At 41.1% G+C, this 20,348-nt stretch overlaps 1 long non-coding RNA gene across 1 annotated transcript; it reads right to left on the reverse strand.

Moving 5' to 3' along the window:
- Positions 1-208: 208 nt before the first annotated feature.
- Positions 209-13,715, reverse strand: LOC118143683 (uncharacterized). The gene is made up of 4 exons (XR_004728008.3): positions 13,461-13,715; positions 12,855-12,948; positions 1,753-1,960; positions 209-769 (listed from the first exon to the last, which is right to left on the reverse strand). It is a non-coding gene; the product is annotated as an uncharacterized LOC118143683 (long non-coding RNA).
- Between the last annotated feature and the right edge of the window lie 6,633 nt (positions 13,716-20,348).

The following is a 20,348-nucleotide window of genomic DNA, read 5'->3' on the forward strand; positions in this document are numbered from 1 at the left end:
GTTGGGGAGGAAATGCTGATGGTACATCATATAGACATAAAAATAGGAATTTCCCTCAATTAAGACTCTTCAAATACCTTCCCTGGTGGTAGGCATTCTATGTCCAGGCTTCCAAGAGGGCCAGCATGGTCCAGGAGGAGCTACCTGGAGTGTCTTAAATTGACCGGAGCTCCTGTAAACCTGGGAAGCTAATTAAATGCTTACACACTGACATGAATTTGTGATTGCTGTATAGGGGCCCTTGATGTGGCCTTCTTTGTTTTCCAGCCAACATTTTCTAGGATGGACTCTGATAATATATCACTCAGGTTGGGTGAAAGCAGCCAAATTTTCCAAACTTGCTAAGTTTGCAAGTCTCATTATATCACGTTTTGTCCGTTGGTTTGGTTTCTGGGTGACTCTGTCTGAACAAGGGAAATGCTCTCCCTATCCGATTGCAACGAGGCTAAAGAGCTTTTCACCTGCTCTCCTTCCTGGCCTGGTGTCAGGTTGTCATCCAGGGAGGCTGGGATGTCAGGAGAAACCCAAAAACTCATTCCCTGCGTTCATGCCAAAGATCTATTTGTGGTGTGAAAGAAAAAATTCTTCATAGCACTTGTTCAAGATGGTAAGGCAGACTTTATTCAACTGGGGCTATGGTGACAGGTGTGGGGCCCACTGGAACAGGTCTTGCAGTAGGGTAGAGAGATTGGGCTGGACTCCGACTCCAACAAAGATGAGTGGGGATTTATAACCAAGGAGCAGATGGGGGTTGGTAGATGGAATATTGCTAAAAGGAAAACATGAGGAGTTAGGGGGATTCTTGTTAGACCAACTCTGTAAAATTGTTGCTGAAGGCAGACTCGGTGATAAGATGTAGAGGGTGATCAGAAATAGAGGGTGAAAATTTTCAGTCACTGACTTGGCAGGATTCTTTCTCAAACTGGATTCCAAAGGAGGGAGAGGGAAGCCCAGTGTTGCCCTAGTCCGAAAGGACTCAGGAGCCTGATTCAAGTTCGGTCACAAGACAGAGTCTTTGTCACAGGCCAGATAAAATCAGTAATGAGGACTATGGAGATTAAAAATCAGAACAAGATGTTGCTCCTTTTTTCCTTCTTTCTTTCTTTTTATTTTTTTTCGCTGAAACATAGTGGATTCTTTCATTCTGCAGTGGAAAAATTCAGACTTCACAGATGAGGATCTGTGTTTTCCTTGAATGAGGAACCAACTAGTTAGCCAGGAACTGAAGGTATAAATGAGTCTCCATCCCTCCTTTGCAAGTCGGAAGTTAGGAGGCTCTGCTCCTCCACCCTCGCAGCAAATGCTGCACATGGCAGATCCTCCAGTGGTGTTGACTTTCTGTCAGTCCTACACCCTGGAGATTGCCCTTTCTGGAGGGTTTTGAGGCAGGGCTCTGGTTTTATGAACAGAGTGTCTGTCTTTGAAAGGCAGCAGATGCAATGAGGGCCTGAATCAAAACAATAAATACCATTCAGGTTTCCTGCTTGGAACTTCTTATATAGTAGTTCCTTTGTAAGAGCAAACATGGACTAAAATGCCTTCTCCCTTCCTCCTTGCTCCCTCTAGCTCCTCTCCACAGCCAGGATCTCAGCCACCTTTGGAAAGCAAAGGTTAAGTACCTGAGCCAAAAAGAGTTGAAACACAAAGGAGAGGAAAGCCAAAGTATCCCTTACTTGCCAGAAAGAGAGTGAGTGGGGTAGAGAGCTTTTGGGGAGGGGATGAATTTTAGTTGAAGCTGGAAGAGAAACAGACCTTAGAGGGGAGTGCTAGCTAGAAATATTCTCCTCCAAGCTGGGATGTTAACAGTGGCACCTTCTGACTTAATGTGGCATCTTTCTTCATCGTTATCAATCTCATGAGAGCTTTCCTGCCATCTGTACCATTCCTGCTTCAGGCTCCCATATGAAAGTCCAATCTGGCAGCATAAATACTGGCTAATGAAGAGTAGATGTCTGACTGCCTGGGAGAGAAGCGATCCTGTGTCATTGATGGAGCAGAATTCATTCATTTAAAACAAAATCTGCTTTTACACAGCCATTCAAGAAGAAATTTTCTCCCCTTTTCTCTCTCTCTCTTTTCCCCTCCCCACTCCCTCTCATCCTCCTTTTTTATTTTCTTCCTGTGTCATTCTACATGAGCGGAGTTCATAGAAAAGTCAGCATAAAAATCGTCTTTGCCCAGAATGCTATACCTTGGAGATTAAAAATAGGAATGCGATGTGGACTTGCCGACATGTGGTGGGCTATTTTTTTCCCCTTCAGTGGGAAAGCTATAACTACATAGATTAGCAAAACTTGTGCAAGAATGGATGTAAAACAGATTTATCTCTGTGTCAGCTTTATCTGATCCATTTGGTCTTGCAGAGTTTGGATGGCTTCCTTTGTTACAATAACCAGCTTTCAAACATCTATGTCCTCAGGGTATTAAATGTCAGCCTCCCATGTACCAGTCAAGGATAGAGCGTTGACAGTCTGTGGGCTGGAGGAGTACTCTGTGTGTGCACATGAGAGGAGTCCCTCCTGCACCAAGGCTGGCTCCCGGTACGACCTAGAGGAACTCCTACAACCTCACTGCATCACAGCATCACAGTGGAGGGGTGCTGAAGCTTGCAGCGGCCATTAATATCCTTTTACAAAGAATTCAAAAAGATTTCCTGTCACTGACAAGGACAGATTTGTTAGAGGGCTCTCAAGGAAATGGACAGTAACTAATTAATTGAACACTCCATGACTTTCTGTAGTACATTTTTTCATTTATCTGTTCTAGTTTCTCAACATGCAGGTCTAGCTCTTCTTTTTCTTTCATTCCTTCCTTTATCTGCCTCTTTCATTATTTCTATCATCCTCTTCTTTCCCTCTTATCTCATTTTCTCCCAGATCTCTTCTCTCTCTCCTTTATATAATCTATACTTAAAAGACATCCCTAGTAGGGTCCACATATGCGAAGTTTTTAGCCAGCAATATGGGTACATTTCTTCTGAGTCTGATACCTGTCATCTTTTGGGGTTGGAAGAGGCCTCAGAAGTTTCCTCTTTGTACTGGTTAGATACATAATCTTCAACTTCCTTGACAAGGTATTGCAAAGTTTTTGTTAAAATCCTACAGTGCTACGTGTATTATTATTATTACTATAATGATTATCCAGGAATAACAAAGTATGTATGCTGTAGAAAATAAGGAACAATGTTGTCTTAATTTACAGAAAAATTAGTGAGATCCTGTCTAATTAAATGGCATTTCATCAGACCCGGCAAGCAGTTCTGTGGATCTTGAATGCTAAATGTAGATATTGCCTTATCCTTATAACTGTGCTGCCTGGTTCACTGGGTTGGAGCAGGGTGCCAATGAGCTCAAGGTCTCCTGCTCCTTCTTCTTCCACTTCTGCACATGGAGAACTGGAATTCCTTAGTATGCACGACCTCTGTTCTCATGTCTGTCTATGTGAAGAAACACAGGGCATGGAGTGAGGTTGTTGGAGAGAGAGAGTTCTAGATGAAAGCAGACCGACCTGGGATTGAATCCTGGCTCTACCACTGTCTTTGTGTATGTGGCCTTTAGCAATCAGTGGACCTCTTGGTACCTCAATTTTGTCATCAGGAAAGTGGGGATACCAGTATCGTGACTCACAGTAAACTCATGGTGTGAATGAAGTATGTCTTACAGGGTTGGAGACTGAGTGCTGACTCTGGAGTGACCAGCTGTCCTAGTTTGCTTGAGAGTGACAGGGTGCTAGAAACACAAGACTTTCAGTGCTAAAACCAGGACAGCCTTGGGAAAATTGGGGTGGTCAGTTATCTTACTCAGGGTAACTTATCCCCTTTGGAGGACTTGGACCCAGCTTAAACAGGTACCCCAAGGGTTGATGGAACTTTCTCTGTGGTTGAAGAAGGTCTTGTTTTCTTCTGTGGACTAATTGCCTAATCTATTGTGGATTTATGGATTTTTTTTTTGATTTCCAACTTTTATTTTAAGTTCAGGGGTACATGTGCAAGATGTGCATGTTTGTTACATAGGTAAAAGTGCACTATGGTGGTTTGCTGCACAAATCGTCCCATCACCTCGGTGTTAAGACCAGCATTCGTTAGCTATTCTTCCTGATGCCCTCTCTCTCCTCCCACCCTGAACCCTCTTACAGGCCCCAGTGTGTTGTTCCCCCTCAAGTGTCCATGTGTTCTCATCATCCACCTGTAAGTGAGAACATGGGGTATTTGGTTTTCTGTTCTTGCATTAGTTTGCTGAGGATAATGGCTTCCAGCTCCATTCATGTCCCTGCAAAGACATGACCACATTCCTCTTGATGTCTGCATAGTATTCCATGGTGTATATGTACCATATTTTTTTTATCTAGTCTATCATTGATGGGCATTTATGTTGATTCCGTGTCTTTGCTATTGTGAATAGTGCTTCAGTGAACATATGCATGCATGTATCTTTATAATAAAATGATTTTTATTCCTTTGGGTATGTACTTAATATCGGGATTGCTGGATCAAATGATATTTCTGCCTCTAGGTCTCTGAGGAATTGCTAAACTGTCTTCCACAATGGTTGAACTAAGTTATACTCCCACCATGTAAAAGCATCCTTTTTTTTCTACAGTCTCACAGCATCTGTTATTTTTTGACTTTTTAATAATAGCCATTCTGATGGGTGTGAGATAGTAGATCTATGGATTCTGAACTCTGGTTTATAGAAAGCTACTCACCATTCTTATCCTCAATATCTCAAGGGGTAGCATAAAACTTAAAAAATAAAAGTATGAAGATGTAAAATGAAACAAACACATTCCTTCCTCCGAGTCAGAGCTTATTCATTCTTGAAAGCCCAGTACATTTGTTATCCCATTCATGAAACTTTCACCCATGCCCATCTTTTAGCATGATTCTGTGCTTTCTGAGAGTAACGTATTAGGTTATTGCCTTCCCTCCAGCTAGATTTTTAAAATTGTTGAAGGCGGAAAGCCTGCCTTATGTTTTCTGATAAGCCATTGAATAAGTGAATAAATGAAAGAATGAATGATTTATAAGTAGGAAAATGAGTCAGAGAGAATAAATGAGTGAATGAGAGAGTGAATGAATGCACAAATATACGAATGATTTTTATATGATTGTTAGTCAATTACATGTCTTTTCAGTCTTGATCTGGCGCTGTTGTGGATTTTATGTATGTCTAAACTTTTTGACCTTCAAATCCCAGACACCAGTTCTTGGCTTTAGCTGCTATATTAAATTCCTAATACCTAAAAGGACCCAGCTCATATTGGGGGTGCCACTCACTGATAAGCTAGGAGAATATAACTTATTTTTTTCTTTATAATTTTTTGAATTAATTTAAAAACAAAAGTAGAACCTGCCTATGTCAAACAAATAATTATTTAAACTACTCATGAGTCTAAAATGAAAATAAACATTTATATTATCTTTTCCCCCCTGTACCCCAATTTTATCCCTATGCAATTCAAGTTTCTGCTTTTACATTTTTGATGTCTACAATTAAAATAGTAAATCATAGAATTTATAATTTATCTCTTGAGATTTTATTGATATTCTAATGGTTAGCTTTATACCTTTACAAATTCCCCATTCTCTGTTTGATGACTTATATTTAGACATTATCTATGGAATTCTCACTATGTAGCACACTTACATTTATTTCTGCATTTCCCTTTTGTTCTAGAATTTTGTTGCACTGATTTTTATGTTGTCAAGTTTTGAAAGATTTTCATTCTTTTGTTACTACAATTGTTTTTGGTATTTATCCATGAGTTGATTGCAATTATTAACCAAGGAAAAACAGTATTTACAGAACTCACCCCACTGAAGAGATTGGATCCAAAGGGAAGGGAATGTAGTCCCAAATCACTCAGGAGCTCCTAAGCCACAGAAGCCAGAGTTTGCTTTCTTCATTTCTTTGGAGCTTGCTTTCTTCTGGGTCATGCTCAGATGTTATTTTTTTTCAAATGTTTATCTCATCTCATTTTTCTTGTCATATTCAAATTTTGTTTTACTGAAGCCCTTTATAAGAACTAAACTATGAAATATAACGGAGTTACATTTAAAAATCTTTGAATATCTAAAACTGTCTTTAGTTTTACTTCACTTTTGATTGACAGTTTGACTGGATGCGTATTTCTAATTTCAAACATCTTCCTCAGAACGTTGAAGGAATTGCTCACTTATTGCTGTTGAGAAGTGTACTATCATTCTGATCTTGTTACTTGTAAGAACCTACCTTCTTTATGATAATTTTTAGGATTTTTGAAATTTTACCAGGATTTCTTCAGATGTGTGTTGTTTCTGTTCACACATTAACTTGGTAGGTCTTTTCATTATTATTATGTATGTGTTTTAGAGACAGGGTCTTTTTCTGTTTCCCAGACTGGAGTGCAGTGGTGTGATCATAGCTCACTGCAACCTTGAACTCCTGGGCTCATGGGATCCTTCCACCTCAGCCTGTCCAGCAATTGGGACAACAGGCATATGCTACCACGTCAGGCTAAGTTTAAAAAAAAATTCAGAGACAGGGTTTTGCTATGTTGCTTAGGCTGGTCTCAAACTCCTGGCCTCAAGCAATCCTCTCATTCAGACTCTGAAAGTTTTGGAATTGCAGGGGTGAGCCACTGTGTCTAGCTGGTCTTTTCATTCTTAAGAATTATCTCTTTCTATACCCCCAGGATTCCCACCCACCTTTATTTCTTTGATTATTTTTTACTCTCTATTGTTGCTAATTTTCTGCTTTAGGACTCAGATATGTTGCCTTCCTTGCTCTATCTTCCACAAGCTCATATTTTCTATCTCTTTTCATTTTTGCTCTTTTTCATGAAAAATTTTCTCAATCCAGTCTTCACCCTTATTTGTTATAATTGTCTATTCCATACGTTGAATTTTTTAAAGTTTAGTAACCATATTTTTAATTTCCCAACATTTGTTCATGTACTCTTATTTCATAGAAGCTTTTATAATCTATTCATTTTTTTGATATGTGTTCAACACCCACTCAAATATCTCTCAAGTAACATCTGAAAACATCTAAAAATTATTTTCACTTTTCTGAATCATTTCTATTTCTTCTGATGTCATATTGGGTTCATCTTTTTTTAATGTAAATTGATTTCCTCAAATGTCTTGTGATCCTGATTATAAATGAAGGAATGGTTTGATTCATATAGGTAATGTACATGGGATTTTCTCTGCCATTTTTAGAAGTCTGTTTTCTCAATAGGTTTCTCTTTTAATTGAAAAGTCTTACTTAGGGCTCTAAAAAGGTGAATGGACGGACAGATTTTCAGGTAGGATCCATAACAAAGAAGAGGCATGTAGGCCAGGCGCGGTGGCTCAAGCCTGTAATCCCAGCACTTTGGGAGGCCGAGGCGGGTGGATCACGAGGTCAAGAGATCGAGACCATCCTGGTTAACATGGTGAAAACCCATCTCTACTAAAAATACGATAAATAAATAAATAAATAAATAAATAAATAAAAAAAATAAATTAGCTGGGCATGGTGGCGTGTGCCTGTAATCCCAGCTACTCGGGAGGCTGAGGCAGGAGAATTGCCTGAACCCAGGAGGCAGAGGTTGCGGTGAGCTGAGATCGCGCCATTGCACTCCAGCCTGGGTAACAAGAGCGAAACTCTGCCTCAAAAAAAATAGAAGAGGCATGTAGATTAGCAAACTTCTCACAATCTCCAATGTAATAGAAATTTACTCTGGGGTTAGAAAACTACAGTTTATTTTACTCCTATATGGAGCTAACTTCTCCTATCGCCCATCCATCTGGTCTAACATGAAAAGGTATAGTCATCTCTTCAAACTCTTTCAGGCCCTATCTCCAATACTAACTCCCTTCCCAGTCACATTTCTAATATTCCTAGAGAGAAGTTATCATACTTTATCCTGAGGGCATAAAATGCTGCTGCCATTCTCATAAACTCTGTAAGCCTGAGGACACAGCAAAGGTCTGATGAAGACTCACATTCCTATTGTAATTCTGTAGTTTATTATCCTGATAATGAGTCCTCTGCACATTCATGCTCTGTCATACACTTGGTAAGGACTGCTTCGATTGTTTATTTTTAAGCTATGGTTTTCCCAACTTGTATTCTTCACTGAACTTATTCTAGCTGCTTTATATTTTACAGGATTTCTTCAATATTTCTTGTGACAGCTGGCTTCCTTTATATTTGGTTTCATGAAATCCTTTTTGTCTCATATCAATATATCAACATGACCTCAGTATATGGGGAGGTGATGCATGTGCTGGGTCTATCAGTTAGAAATGCAAGGCGGAATATAATTTTTGAGAAAGTGTGTATAGGGTTGATGGAGTGCCTGATGAACTTGAGAACGTTCCTGTTTCATTTAAGTGACTTCTTCCCTTTGGCCAAACATACAAATTCTTCATTTTATTGTAGACCCGGCCTCCTTTGCCTTCTACCTCAAAGGCCCAGATGCCTTTGCACTTTCTCTCTGAAACTTCTTTTGACTTCTTTAGCTCACCTAGAGTCTTTTTGGAACTGCAGAAACACCTCAAGTTAGGGTCAGAGAGGTGAATGCACAGGACATTTTCATAGCTTTTTTCTGTTTGTTTTCTATCCCTAAACTGATGATAAAACCCTTCAGGACTGACCCATATATCTTTTTGCTTGTGTATTTGTGTAAGAGTGTATGTGTTCTGGGAAGAGAGTGGGGTTTAGAGGGTAAAAGGATGTGCCTTGCTAGCCCTCAGAGCATGGTTAATGAATACTCATTGATAAATTTTTTAAAAAAATGAAAATGAAAATTCATTCGCACAGGAGCTTGACTATATACTGTTCTTTTCCATAACCTTATTTAGGAATGTACTAGAAATGTGCCACTGAAACCTTGATAAAAAATTTTTTTTAGTCTCCACAATTTTTAAAAAACGTTTTAAAATAGCCCATTAGTGCCTGAGAGGGTTTAGGTTTGTAATACATAATTAGGCATTTTTCCCCTGCAAGTCTGAAATCACATATTCATGGGAATCCGACTTCCCTGTAATCTTACTCTTTTCTTCCTTGCACAAGGAAGGTTGAAATATTAATTGCTGCATCAGCCACTTTAAGATTAATATATATTTTCCGCCATTCTAAGGACTACGTACCTCCTGTGTGACTTCTAACTGTCTATTCTCACAGCTGTCTGAGAGATAAGCAACTCTGTGTCTCTGAGAGTAATCTATAAATCGTATTCAAATTCATGTGTCCAAATGATCCTTTCTTTAATCTCTAAAATAACTCTACTGGAGACTTGCTAGTGAACTTCAATTGAAAACACTGTGTTTTCCACCTACTCATATTCCTGTCAAATATGTTAGTGTCGGAAAAAGAAGAATAGAACTGGTGAAACAGGCCTTCAAACTCTCTGCTGGCAAGAGAGGCTGCATGGATACAATAGGGCACCTGGTTCAAATCAGTAAGCTCTGGCTTTTGAAAGCAAACTAGAAAAATGAGAATGAAGTAATTTGGTTGCTGCTAGAAGAGACATCTCTTGTGAATTGTTTTTGTCATGCCATTGCTCTCAAAGAGAAAATGTCTTGATTCTAATAATAATTTAATGTTCTTAAAATGTGCCAAAAAGAGGTTATAAAGGTGAGTTATTGTGTGAGTATCAGAAGACACCCATGGCTTACAGTTTGGCTCAGTGGTGCTTCAAGTTCTGTACCATCTGAGCCATTCTCCCAACCCAACCTCTCCAGCCTCCAGCCCTATTGGGTTTGAGTTATTCCCATTCTCTGCATATTCCATGTCCTCTATATTCACACTAATATGCCTTTCCTCCTGCCATTTCTCTGCCTAGAATACCTGGTTTTATTCTTCCTCCATCTTTGAAACTTTTCTAATGAGCAGGTAACCTCTCTAAGATATTCCTCAAAATTAAAGAACTAAATGATTTCTTACTAAAATCCTGATTTATTCCTAATACTCTGTCAGCTGGATAGGATATAGAGAATGATTTATAATTAACATTTATTCAATACACATTATGAGACAGACATTAGGCTAGGTCATATGTTTGGAGTGTTATCTAAGTCAACTGTCATACCTTGCACAATTTCTAATTTGTAGATAAAGAAACAGAAATTATCCACCTAGTAAAAGAAAAAATATTATTTGAACTCAGGTCTATCTGACACCAAATTCCATGTTCTTTTCCCTAGACCATGGTGTTCATGACAGTAGATTTACAATCTAGTTTGGGTATGCGATAGAGACAGAGCTATGTAGAATCCTAAATCACTGTGAACTCAAAGTTGGGAAGACTTTTTGACATCATATAGCTCAGCCGTCTTTTGGATCCTGGATATTTTGTATATCATAAAAATGAAAAAATAACTTCTATCAGAAAACCTTCAGCAACAGGAACTCCATACTTGTCATGTTGGATGAATGGACTTGGGTGAAACTTTAAATTTGTCTCTATTGAATGCCATATTGACAGCTTTGTCTCTTTTACCAGCCAGTTCAGAAAATGTTGTAACTTTGTTTGGTCATTCAATATTATCATTTTCCCTCCAAGTTGTATATTTTCCCCAGAGTGCCATAAATAATACCATTCTGCCATTGACAAAAGTATTCTTGAAATGGACTTGTGAGCATATCACTAGAGCTTTCCTAGCTGGTTGACAACAGTGCAATGATTGACATCCTTCAGGTGTGGTCATTTGATTATCTAGAAAGTTCGTCAAATGTATTTTTGCTCTTAAATTTTTGGCAAGGAGAGGCTTTGTTAAATACTTTGATGAAATGCAGAGCATTGCGTTTATTCCATTTTCCTATTATACCTTTCTAAAATCCCTGCACAGAAAGGAATTAAGCTACTCTGGTGTGACTTGTCCTTGATGAGCTCAGGTTGGCATCACAGCATCTTTTCATTTCTTTCCAAGTCTGCATAAGCTGCCTATTTGCTAATCGGTTCTAGACTTTGGCTAAAGAATGATACAGATGACTTAACATCCAAATTCTTGCAATTTTGAAAAAAATAGGACATTGAAAAAACCAGAAATAGTGACTTGGTCACAAACAGTCCATAATGAGGCACATGTTGATTGACATAGCTCATATGCACTTGTGGGAGAATAGAAGGGCATGGGGCAATCAAGAAAGTCTTCATGGAGGAGGTGAACTTTAGAGGATGCCTAGAATTGAGTTAGGAAGTAAGAAGATTACAGGGAATTCCAAATGATGAAACAGGATAAGCAAAGATACGGAAGTCTTGAATATGAATGAATTTGATGTGGGTCCAAAAGTTGGTGTGGCTGGAATAGTGAGTACATACTGAAAAATATCAAGAATACAGCAGGACAGGCAGGGTTGGTCTTGCTTGTGGGATGGCCAGAGAATGCTGGCTTTGAATACCATGAAAGGATAAAAGGCATTGAAGGTTTTTGAGCAGAGGAGTGACCTAGCAAAGAGTAGCATGAAAGAGGATGCTGCTGGTAGCTGTGTGCAGGATTGCACTGTGTGGAGGAGCAGCTGGAACCCAGGGGGCTTAATTGGAACTGGCACAGTGATCCCCACATGAGGGTGGAAGAGTCTTACCATGTATAGGATTTTGGAACTGAATAGGAATGAACACAAGAACCACTTCAATGAGAAAGAGTCCAGATTGGATGGTTGACTGACTCTCGGTGATGGAATTATTGAATGAAGGAATATGAGGAATGAAGGGTAGTGACAAGATCATCTTCATTCTTCACCATGAATATAACTCTTCCAGTCTTGGTGTTTGGGAAGACTCTGTTGTCGTAAATAGAGACTCTGTAGGGGGTTGAGGTGGGCACGGATACTTTGGTTGCAAAACTGGGTTAATTGGAAATGAAATCCTATACAGAATTATTATTTAAAGGTATTTTAAATACCCCTCTACCAAAACTTACATTTGGAGGTGAATCCATTGTAGGTATCTCTTTAAATATATATGTAGGGGCAGGAAAATAACCTCCCACCTCCGCTCTTTAGAGGAAATAAGAGGCTCTGTAACTATTGAGGAAAAATACATTCACCTTTAAATTATATTGTTTTAGAGGTTAAAAGTATATAATTTCCCAAGGAACACATCGTGATTCAGCCTGCTGGGAGGCTATTGCTCAATTATTCTCAGCAGTGGCAAAGGTGCCTACAATTCCTTCAGCTCTGTTTAAGCTGGTGGGAGCAGAGGTTGTCCAGGCTGCAGGCCGACAGGGCAGATTTGGGCCTGACAAGTGTGACACTGTCCCTTGGACTGTGGTCCCTCTGCTGATATGCCAGGAGCCTACCTAATCACAGGTTGCCTGCACAGGTGGCCCTGGCCTCTGTGCCTCAGGCCTGTTAGTTAATTTGTCTGGCTGGCATATCTCTGAGCATGTTCATGTATCAGGCTCCATCCCCAGGGTGTGACCAAGTGGAGAGATCCATGCAGTTTCTAGTCTGTGAAAAGAGGTCATATCTGGGATTAGCTGACTGAAGGGGCCATGGTGGCTGCTGAGAGGACCCTGCCCTTGCAGGTATGGACTCTGTCACCTTCAAGCTGCAAAGGTCTTGGTGAACAAGATGAGCTGTGGAGTGGCTCAGCAGGCTCCAGGCTTGTGGCCTGAGGATGCATCTTATTAGAGATACAGCTACTTGTTATTGGGCATTGTGAGGGGCTATGACCATCTTACATTTTTGTAACTTTAATAATTTAGCATCTGATGTTGTCAGAGGCTTCAAGTGTGACACAAGGGGGTCATCCCCTGTTTGCATGTATACACGAACGTGTAGATCATTAATATAGACAAGGTGCTATTCTGTATTTTTTTTCTATGTGCACCATGTCTTGATGTTCTGGTAATTTTGAAAAATAGAATTATTGAAACTCACCGAACAGGATTTTAGGGCTATCTTTCTTGCCGCCATGCTTCCTTGATTTTATCAATTTGAATGTGACTTGGCATAAGCAGAAGCAGTGCTTGACCTAGGCAGAGGGTGGTGGAGAGACTGAATTGGTAGCTTCAAAAAGTAGTAGAGAAAAGATATCACCCAGGTGGGAAAGTGGGGGCAGTGTGAGAGCCTGGGGAGCTCTCATCCCCTCACCCCTCTTCCTTTCAGGCCATCCATTCCTCCCACCAGCAAGCCTTGAGAGATTGCTTGCTGAGGCTCTGGAGAAATGAGCAACCAAAACAAATCCACTGTAATCAATTCTAAGCTTGATTCTGGTCTGCAGTTTTAGCTTTTGGGAAATGATCACCGGCTCATGTTAGAGATTTATAAACAGGCCCCAATGTCAGTCAAAGGCAGAGCATCAAGAAAGGAAAATGCTAGAATCTTTGACTCATCAAAGAGAATCTGTAGCTTTTCCAGCTCTCCTCTCTCATTCTCAGCATCTCTGTTGGTAACAAGGAGAGTCTGGAAATTGTTTTTTAGCAAATGCATTTGAGGGCAGGTTGAAGGGAAGTGACACATTGACAGGTGACTGTGGGAACAAACCTGGAAAAGGATGGTTAAAAAAAGTAGCTGCTGAAAAAGAGGGCCTCCCAAAATTCCTTCAAGGTTTAATTGCAGGTATGCAGCTGACCCGTGTAAACTGGAACTTCAAGGGAAGTGGCAGCATATCTTCTTCCCTTTGAAAACACGACAGATCTTAGAACAGCCTAGTAACAGAAGCAGCAGTCCCAGCCCCAATTATTCTGGACTGGCTTTGATGGCATTGCCTGCATGCACCCCATCTGCAGTTTGGTTTATGCAGCTCTATCCCCCACCTTTGTGCAGGCTTCCTACATCATCATCACCATCATCATCTTCATCATAATAGCAAGTAGCATGTAATGATGTTTATGCTGTACTGGGTGCTGCACTCAGGGATTGTTTTTTTCCATGAAGTAAGCCTGTGGGGCATTTATTGTTATCATTTCCCATTCTATAAAAGGGGAAATCTGAGGCTCAAGGTATTAAGTGCTTTGTTCAAGTCACGCACGTAGGACATGATTGAGTCAGGGTTCAATTCAGAAAGGCTGCCTCCAGAGCCCCTATGCTATACATGAACAGATGGGTGGCTGAATGGATGGTTAGATAAGCAAATGAATGAATGATTTTCAGTAGGCTCTCAAGCAGTGTTCTCCTTGCCCTGGCTTAAAGATTCATAAAGCCCAGGGGAGTGGGCTGTGGCATCCCTCTGCAGTCCTTACCAGTGGTAGGCATTTGTTTCCTGTTTGGGGTGTATGTCCCCTTCCTCAAATGTACAGCTTTCCTGGGGCAGGTTGCTGATGCCTCTGTGTGAGCCCCATCACAGCCCTCTATGGTAGCACTAGGCAGGGCACCTCTGAGAGTTTCTAGGAACCCCAGGGGAAAGGAGTATCCTCAGCCTCATGTACCTTAGGTCTCCGAGTGGTACTTAAATTCAGAGGGACAAAGTCAAGTACCCCTCTCCATGGGTGGGTATAGGGAAGAAGGGGAGGCAAGTTTCTAGTACATTAGTATTAATTGCTTCCACTTATAAAGAGACTAATATGTGCCAGGCAGCATGCTAGGTTCTTAAGAGCATTGTCTCATTTACTTACTGTAAGTCAATAAAGTACCTACTTTATTACTATTTAACTAATGAAAGAGCTAAGACCCAGAGATAGTTAATTAAAATATTAACAGTACATAATAACATCAAATAAGTTTTGAGCACTTATTATGTTCCATTCTGGGGATTTTTCATACATCCTTTCATGTAATGCTCCTAGTGACCCTCTGACCTCCATTGGGTTATTTCTCCTGGTTTTACAGGAAGAGTAACTTGCTCCACTTTACTTAGTGCACACACAAACAATGACGTAAGACATGGCATCTGCCCTCTTAGAGATCACAATTCAGATGAAGAGAGGAAACTCTTTTTTATGGAATAATTCAGGTTCTGTTTACAGATGGGTGTAAGAGTGGGCGGAGGCCCAGGTGGCCTCAGAGAAATATTTCTCTCTAGGAGAGGGAATGGGGAGGAACCTATGGAAAGTGGTAGTGAAATACCTCATTTTAGTTGTGTTGGAGGGGTTGGAGCAAGACATAGGGCTTGACAGTAGGAGGTTCTCAACATTTGCAAGGCATTTCCCTTCTGAGAGGGGCAGTGGTATAATCAGTCTAGAATGGCTGAGCTTGACTATCTTCCTAAGAAAAGAGTTGGAGGGATGGCCCATAGATATATCACTAAATGAACATTAAATATGTTCACATTGAATTAAGAAGATCAGTATGTGTTCTCAGGTGTGATAAGGATTCACTCTTTAGTCACCTTTCTAGTTGGGCAACACAGTTTGTGGGTAGAAAATCCTCTTAGAATTCATTAAATTCTGAAGAAGTCACTCTTAGAATTCTCTGGGCGTGGAGTTAATGTCATCCAGACACCTATTTCTCCCTGATTTGAAGACACTGGGATCCGAGTGAGGCAGAGAACTCTCATAGAGGGGATTTTTGCCATTGTATATCTGCTTCCACTGCCTGCAGTGGTCAAATCTCCCCATTCCCTACCCAGCCAGAGAGGTCATGGAGCTCTGGGCTCAGACATAGTACCCTGGGAAATAGCCCACCCACATGTGGATGTGATAAGAGAGGCAGCATCTGGGGCAGGAACTGAAGTCCAGGTTTGGAGATCACCCAATGGGTTGCCTGAAGGGGCTGCCAAGAGAAGTTGAATTCACAGTGAAAACAGGAGCAATGGGAAGAAAATGAAGCATTAGAGCAAGACATTAGAGAGGAACAAGGAAGACATCCTGGATTCAGAGAAGGTGGCTACAGGGATTTTCTAAGTCTCATTGGCCTTGGGTTTGGACAAGGAGAGATCATAGGACATCATTTTTTCCTAGAACAAAATGTCCCCTAAACCCTTTATTCACTTGGAAAACTCTTATGCTTATTTTTCTCTCTCATCCACTTTGAGCAATTCGGTTTTGGGATAATGCAGTCTTATTTGCTATACTTCGATCCAGCTCATGGCCTATAGAAGCTGAAGGCATGTTTATTGACCCAATTATAAATTTAAACATAGAGTTATTTTGTTCTGCTCAATTTTGCTGAGAATCTAAAACTCTTTAAAAAATAATCTGTTTTTCAAAAACATCATTTAAAAATGAGATTAGTTGGAATATCAGCTCTTACAAGTTCAGAGTGCATGGCAAAATCATATTTTGGGACCTGGAAAACTAAGTGGATCCACTGAGTCCCCTGAGGTCCTGGCCCCCGTGAAGTCCAGCTGATGTCATCAGTCTCACTCTTTAACATCCCTCTTCTTTAAATTCAATGGGATTTGAGGCCGCTTCTGTCTCTGCCTGTGGAATGTGCAGATGGTGCTGGCAGCTGCTCAAGCTGGTGCTCCTCCTCAATGCTTCTTGTTCCTCTGCTGGGGGACACTGCCCGTTGGGCCTCGTGCTGGCAGAGGCTGGAAAGTCCAGGGGGAGGGCAGCTGGGGAATCTGACTTTTATGCCTGGAATGAAAACTCCCCTGGGTGGCCTGGAGACAGTGTTCTGACCCTCTCTGAATCACCCGCACTGAGATGGCCGTTGAGCTACCAGGCACTTCTGACTCCAAGGAAAAGCTTGCAGGTCCAGGCCTCATTGCTGTACTCAATTTCCATCTTCAGGAGGGAAACATCTCCTGCTTCCGCCTTCAGAGAGCCTTTCTCTGTGCTTCTTTGTGAGCCATTTCTGAGAACTGCCTGCTTTCTGTTGCTGGTGGTGAATTGATTGAGAAGATCCTTTGTTGATAACCCAGCTTCAAAAGCATGCAGGCTGCTGTTTGTCTTCTTTCTCCCTTCCAACGGAGGAGATGCTCCTAAAGAAGAGTAGGGAGAAACAAAAATACCCGTTTGATTGACTTAGAAGCTTACTAATCTTTTTGTAAACGGGCTGTAGTGTCACTATTTTACAGGTAAGTTGTATTATTTCCACATGTTTTAACCCTGTTAAATGGGGAGTGGGTAAATGAAACCATTTTATCTGTGAAGAGTAAATTCTGTTGTCAATGTTTATAGTTTTCTTTTGTACAGATAATTATTTAATTTTATTTTGGCAAACATTAATTGGGTGCTTAATACACATTAAATGTAGATAAAATGAGATCCACAATTTTGAGGCTCTCATAGGCAGCTGGAGGAGAGATAGGTAAACAAACAACCATAGTTTCTAGGGCAACTGGGGCACCAAACCCTCTGATACTGACTATTATGAGATCATATTCCCTTAAGGGCACTGTGAGGTCTAAATTGCCTTATAGGCCCCAAAACATGTTAGGTACCTCATGCATTTAGAAGGTATTTAACCAACATTTATTGAATGAATAACTAAATGAATGAATTGAATTTTGAATCCTATCATTCCCATATTCTTGCATGCTTTTTTTCTAATATAAGGATGAAGTGGTCTCATGAGCTCCTTGGCTAACTTAAATGCTCCTCCCTACCCCTCCAAAAAGGATGTTCAACTTGATACTGGTTGGAGTTTTAAAGAAAGAATATAGTCAGGCTCACACCTATAATCCCGGTGTGATTACCAGCTTTGGGAGGCCAAGGTGGGAGGATCATTTGAGGTCAGGAGTTCAAGACCATTCTGGCCAACATGGCAAAACCCTGTATCCACTAAAAGTACAAAAATTAGCATGGCATGGTGGCATGTGCCTGTAATTCCAGCTACTCGGGAGGCTGAGGCATGAGAATCACTTGAGCCAGGAGGCAGAGGTTGCAGTGAACTGAGATGGCAGCACTACACTCCAGCCTGGGTGTCAGAGTGAGACTCTGTCTCCAATTAAAAAAAAAAAAAAGTGAAAGCATCTAGTCAGATGTGGGCCTTGCTTAACAAAGCTGGGGAGAATGGCATTTACCTTGGGAAATTTTCTATGGTTCAGGGGCTGGATTTGGAGGATTCAGAAAGTTAATACTTGGCCAGTAACTCATCCAGAGGAAATACCCAAAGTGGAGGCCAGATGGGGCAAGTGGATTGCAAAATTGGCCCTAATTCTTGGCTCCCCAAGTTCCTACACTTAGCAATGTGACTGTAACTGCTCGCATCAAGGGTGGAGCTATTCCCCTACTTGTTGCATTTGGGTTATCCTGTGGTTTGCTTGGCAAATTGAATCAAGTGGGACAGATGGTGTTCTATTCAAACTTATACCTCAAGGGACCTCTCATGCCACTGCTCTCAGATCCTTGCCACTGTCATGTGAACAAAACGGAACCAGCTTTATAGAGAATGAGTCACCCCTGCTCCCGTAGTCACCAGGCAGCCAGCTGCCAGAAGCCAGCCAACCTCTAGTCAGCCAGCCCTCAGCTGATCTACCAGGAGACTACAGACAACATGAGTGAGCCCACTCAAGATCTGCCAAGGTTGGCCCAGATCAGTAGCACACTCAGCTGACCTACAGACTTGTATTCAGTCATAAGTACATCTTGTTTGAGGCCACCAAGCTTTGCAATAGTTTATTATGTAACAACAACCAACTTCTATACCAGGATTCCCAGTTCTTCATTTATGTGTAGGAGCAAAGTCAATTCTCTCATTCCAACTGACCCATGTTCACTGACTTAAGCAGAGGTCTGTCTCCCACACCAGCTCTTGGGGCACCACAGGACAAGAAGAGTTTGGAGAGTCAGGGCTTGGAACAAAGAAAGGTACTTGATCAGAAGATTCCTGTGTTCAGTGGGCTTTAGCTCTGATGTAGCCATTTCTACAACAGGGATGCTGCAAGTTCAGTGGTACACAGCAGCAGTATTCAAAGTCAGATACTCCATGTTGCCTGAAATCTCAGAAGGGTCTATAAAGGCAGGCATCTATTACATGCCAGATCCTGGGCCAGGGCTGGGCAGATACTGCAGATGCTCCTCCTCATTGTTCTTTATTTTCTCTGATGACTTTATCCTCTTCTGATTTCTACTTCTTGCCTTAAGAATGTAATATTACCAACATAGTGAAGCCTTACTCTCATCTAGAAGCCAGTCAGCATTGTTAAGTTACCTGTAACTATGTGTTCATTTAATGGTTTAACTCCAAGAGGGAACTTCATTTTCCTTTTCATTGAACTCTCTGAAGCCTTCACCACACTGCCTGAGATGGTCTGGCCCAGCCTGCCTTCTAGAACTCTGCTGCTCCCTTAGCACACTGCTGGGCCATGAACTGTTAGTTATCACTCTGGGACAAAATAAATACAGAAATGGAGGGTGAGCATTTAAAAAATTTTATAACAATTTAGTATTGTTGTAACATACAAGACTTTGATTAGTAAATGTGTGTCATTGAGCAGGTTATTGACAGTTCGGGAGATGCTGAACTTGCACAGTGAGTCACAGGTGGTAAAAACTGCATACTAGTCAAATTCAGATATAGTAGGACCATGAACCAGCCTGCAAAGGATTGGCAATAAAACACACACACGTGTACACACAACACTCTCACTCAAACTACACATGGCTTTCACTAGAGAGTTTGAAAAAGCAAACTCTGCTCAACTTCCAAGTCTTAGCTTAGCTTTTTTTTTATGTGAAAGCCTGAAAAATATTTTTTGTGCTCTCTACCCTTTGTAGATACCTTTACTAATAAAATTATTTTCTTATATAATGATTACTAATTTTCAGTGACTTCTAGACTATGAAGATATAGACAGTGCTAAATTATCTTGGGTTTGCTTATGGGGCATTAATAAAATTCTGTAATGGTTGTAGAGCGACTAACTAAGGAGAAGAAGAAATGCGGTTTCCTCGGCCCCTACCACTAAGACTTCTTCTCATGGATATTTCTCTGGTACTCTGAATTCTGAAGAGGTGGAGAGGTGTTGTCTTAGGTTTTGTCCTGTATTTAGATGAATGGCCCCTATATTACTCAGCATGATTGAGCATGACAGAAACTAAGTTAACTGGCTTAGACAGAAAGGAGATTTATTGGCTCTGACACCAAACTGCAGGATGGATGGGCAGGGGTACAGCTGGCTTTAGGGATGTCAGGAACCAGGGACTGCATTTCCACCAGGCCTCTCTCTCATGTGCTGCCTTTGCTTCGACCTCACCCTGAATGTTAGTTTCTTTTCACCAAGTTTTGGACACAGACAGGTGCTTGGTCACATCCTCTTATCTTTGACTCCAGGGTGGGAAAAACTCTTTTCTCTTGGTTCCAATTTGAAAAGTCCTGGGGAAGGACTCTGATCAGTTTTTCCTGATTTCATGGTCCTTTCTTGGCCTGAGGTGGTATGGGGAGTTACAGATGGCCAACCGTACTAGAGCGGGATAGGTGGAGAAGGGGAGACTCCATCCTCATTCCAAAGGGGAGTGTTGTTCCCAGAAAGAGGGAAGAGTGCGAGGCAGACAAAAAGTAACTGCTCATCACAGCTGAGGAGCATTGATTAGCACAGATCCCTGT

This window comes from Callithrix jacchus, chromosome 1 (genome assembly GCF_049354715.1).
Source record: "Callithrix jacchus isolate 240 chromosome 1, calJac240_pri, whole genome shotgun sequence".
Taxonomy (NCBI): Eukaryota; Metazoa; Chordata; class Mammalia; order Primates; family Cebidae; genus Callithrix; species Callithrix jacchus.